The sequence below is a fragment of the Pteropus vampyrus genome, unplaced genomic scaffold (assembly GCF_000151845.1).
Source record: "Pteropus vampyrus isolate Shadow unplaced genomic scaffold, Pvam_2.0 Scaffold438, whole genome shotgun sequence".
In the NCBI taxonomy this organism is placed as follows: domain Eukaryota; kingdom Metazoa; phylum Chordata; class Mammalia; order Chiroptera; family Pteropodidae; genus Pteropus; species Pteropus vampyrus.
In genome coordinates, this window is record NW_011889219.1 from 332,266 (window position 1) to 336,057 (window position 3,792).

Genomic DNA, 3,792 nt, shown 5'->3' on the forward strand with positions numbered 1-3,792 from the left:
GGGGTGGCTCTGGGGACAATAGACCCTCGGGCCAGAGTGCCCAGGGCCTCCTGGCTGTGTCCACAGCAGAAGGTGGGGCGGCGGGGGGGATGGAGGAGGTCAGGCACGGGGCTGGGTTGCCTCTCGGGGACGCACGGGCCCCCCAGAGCCCCAGGCCTGGGCTCTCATCCTGCCTTTGCCACCTGCCTGTTGTGGGCCATGGACATGTGCACCTCGGTTTGGTGAAGAGTAAAGTGAGTCCCCCAGCGAGGGACGCAGGAATGAGTAAGTCCCAGGATGTAGCTCAGTCCCCAAGGAGATGGACGAGAGCCGGCTGATGACGGCGCAGAGGCCCGAGGGCCAGGAGGGGCTCACGGAGGGTGAGTCTGTAAGCATGGCCGGCTGCCGTAGCAGACAGCCCGCGTCACAGTGGCTAAGCGCAGCACAAGCTCGTTCTCTTATGTCGGTGCAGGTGGCCGAGAGGCGCTGCTGTGCTCCAGTCGGTCACTCAGAGCCCAGACCCCTTCCATCCTGTGGCTCTGCCATCCCGTAGGTCCTTGGTGTCCTCTCCGTTTAGCCGATGGGGGGAGAGCCTGGGGACGTGTGCAGGGCGTTCTTCGTGGGAAAGGCCTAGGAGCACATTTTGCTTCTGCCCGCACTCCACTGGCTGGCACACAGTCATGTGATCCCGCCTAACTGCAAGGGAGTCTGGGAAACGGAATCCACCTGTGTTCCCCGCAGGTAGCTTGTGAGGTTCGGGGAACACCAGCAGGGTCTGTCCCAGGAGGCTTCTGGGAGAAGCTGAGGTCGACCCGGCTAGGGAAGAGGTGGGAAGCGGGGAGGGAGGACAGGTCCCCCAGGCAGGGATGCAGCTTGGACGGGGGACCGGAGTGAGGAGACAGGCAGCCCAGGGCATGGGTGGGTGGAAGGGCACGTGGGGGTCAGGATGTCCCCCACTCCAAGTCCCTGAGCGTTTCCGCGTTGGCCGCCAGTTCAGGCACTGCCTGTGCCCAAGCAGGACCTGCCGTGGACATTACTAGCTCACTCGGTCCTTCCAGCTCGGCTCGCTTTGGGCTGCTGGACGACCAGGGCTCTGGGAGATGAAGTAATTTTCCTGTGGCTCACTCAGCCAAAAGCGCGGAGCCAGGACTCGAAGCCCGGTGTGTCTGGCTCTGTGGCCAGCGCTAGTTCTAGTGCCCCCACTGCGTCTGTGTCAGCGAGGCCGTGAGGCTGAGGGGAGTCTGGGGGGGCTGTGTCCCCCGGCTGCTGTTCCAGGAGACAGGGCCCTCGGGTGGCCTTTCAGGGAGCACCTGTACCCTTGCTGCCCCACCGGGCATGTGGGCTTTGGCGAGCCTGGTCACAGCAGCTCCAGCACAGGTGTTACAGGCAAAATTGGGGTGCTAGGGTTGTGGGGGTCCTGGGTTTGAGTCCTGGCTCCTCCCTCGGTAGCTGTGTGTCCCAAGTATGAGAAGGAACCCCAGGATCCTCACCTGTGATGTGAGAGGACTAGGCCCCCTGCCTTGCAGACAGATGGTGCTGGGGACACTGAATCTGTCCCTCTGGCCCTGGTACCCTGCGGCCAGGACAAAATGCCACAGGCTGGGGGGCTGAAACCGCACAAGCTTATGTCTCACTGCTCTGGGGGCTGGAGCCCCAAAGCGGGGTGCCGGCAGGTGTGGTCTAGCACCTTCTTCCTGGCTTGCAGACGGCCACCTTCCCAGGGTGGGGGTCCCACCCTGGGGTCCCCACCTCATCTAAACCTAAACCTAACGATCTCCCAAAGGCTCCAAACACCATCACATTAGGGCTTCAGCAGGAATGTTGGGGGACACAGACATTCGGTCCATAGCACCCCCAAAATGGGCTGTTGGAATGAGCTCAGGGTCAGCGTCCCCCTGGCGAGCTACAGTCCAGCTGGAAGGAGCTGCAGGCGGCTCAGACAGAGGAGCCAGCACAGGGCTGCAGCGGGAGAGTGGCCTTGGGCTGGAGCAGTCGGGGTCCAGGAGGAGGGGCCCCCAAATCCCACAACATTTCTGAGGCTCACCTTGATGCTGTGATGAATTCTTGTCTCTCCGTTGGACGCCGAGGTCCCACCCCTGTCCCGGCTAAGGCAGAAGGAAGGGAGGCCTGGCCGCCCCGTGAGTGGCTTTGTTGCAGCCTGCAAAGGGGGCTTCACTGCTGTGCCAGGCGTGTGCAGCAGACAGCGAGCCGTGTGCCGAGTCCTCTTTCCAGCCTGCTGTTTGCCAGCCGTGCGGGCCTGCCGAGCCCTTGGTGCCTCCCGTCCAGCATCTCCGTCCGTATGGGGGGCTCCTGGCGCTTCCCAGGTCTGATTATCAGGGCCCTTAAATGAGGCGTTGACCGTCCAGGTGGTAGGTGCCGTGCACGGGGTCCTCGCTGCTTACCCTGCACCTGCCAGGTGCCGCTAAGGTGTCCCCTCCTGGCACAGGCCTGGCGAGGTTCGCTTTCCTCCATCTCCGTGGTCAAGCGCGGAACCTGCTCGTCCCCTCAGAAACCCGTGCCCTTCGGCCGTCGTCCCCTGCGTCCCGTCCCCACCCCCAGCTCAAAGCGATCGGCGAACTCGCCATCCCTTCGGGTAGGGCTTGGACCCATTTCTGCCTGTTGTTTTTTGACCTCTTATTGGGGAGTCAGGTCCCCAAGTGCAAGGACCGGGGCTTCCTCACCGTCCTTTATGCGCCTGGACCCCAGCTCCGCGGACGGCTCGGGGCCCTGTCAGCGGTGGGCCCGCCGAACCTGCCACTGTTTGTACCCCTGTCTCGTCACCGCCCCCAGCCCGCCTGCCCTCTCTGCCCGGCGTTGTGCCTTGTGCTTGGGGACACCAGGGGCGATCAGTCGGGAGGAGAAGGCTCCACAGGCTCGGGCCGCGTCTCCCTGTGGCCCTTCCTGCCCACACGTTCTGGGACGTCGCTTATACCCCCACACTGGACCCCCAAGTCCCTCCCCATGCCTGTCGTCCCTTTCCTCGGAGATGACATGGGGCTGGAAGGGGGGCTAGAGCCCTCTCTGTCCTGCGGAGTCAAGGTCCCGAGAGCCTGGACCCCCCCGCCCCACGTCCCCTCGGCTCCCCACTCCGAGGGAGGCGGCCCTCAGGCATGGGGCCGTTGCCATGGGAATTGTGTATTAGGATCTATTTTGAGACCATTTTGTAGTGTGAGTTTTAATATCGCCTGGTGTTGGCTGTTGGTTTTTCTACCTCGCCCAAGTGAGCAGATTCCGACTAGCCAGAGGGGTTTGGCCGATTTTGTTTCTGGCTGTGGCGTTACCCACATTTCTGAGCAGTTAGTAACAGGTGACAGGGGCCTTGCAAAACCCTTCCAAAGGCCGCGCTGCTCCCTCTGCTTCTGCCTCTGGCCACCTGGGTGACATTGGCGGGTGGGGCCCTGTTCTCTTGGACAAATGAGGAGCCCAAGGAGACACCCCCTCCGTGCTCCCAGAAATTAAAGGGGGGGTGAGGGGTGAGGGACCGACCGGCCATTGAGCCTTGGCAGGTACCTGTGACGGGTGGCTGCTGTGCCATCAGCTCCGGCTGCTGCCCACCCGAGGCAGTGTCTCCTGGCACTGGCCCTCAGAGTCCCCAGCCTCCCTGTCACTCATCAGAGTGAGAACTGTGTGTGTCGATGCACCTAACGTCTGCCTCTCCCACTGCTCTGCAGACCCCACCTGGACAGGCAGGGCCCCAGCGGCGCCCGCTGTCCCCACAGTGTGCCTGGCACAAGGGAGCTGTGAATAAGCCCTCGTGAATAAGAATGCTTATTCTGAGAGTGGCCTTGGATAGGGGCTCGATGCTGGCCATGC

General features: G+C 62.9%; 1 protein-coding gene across 1 annotated transcript in view; it reads left to right on the forward strand.

Moving 5' to 3' along the window:
- Positions 1 to 3,792, forward strand: part of LOC105306490 (potassium channel subfamily K member 9) — an 82,474-nt gene that overhangs the window by 20,828 nt on the left and 57,854 nt on the right. The window lies entirely within an intron of this gene.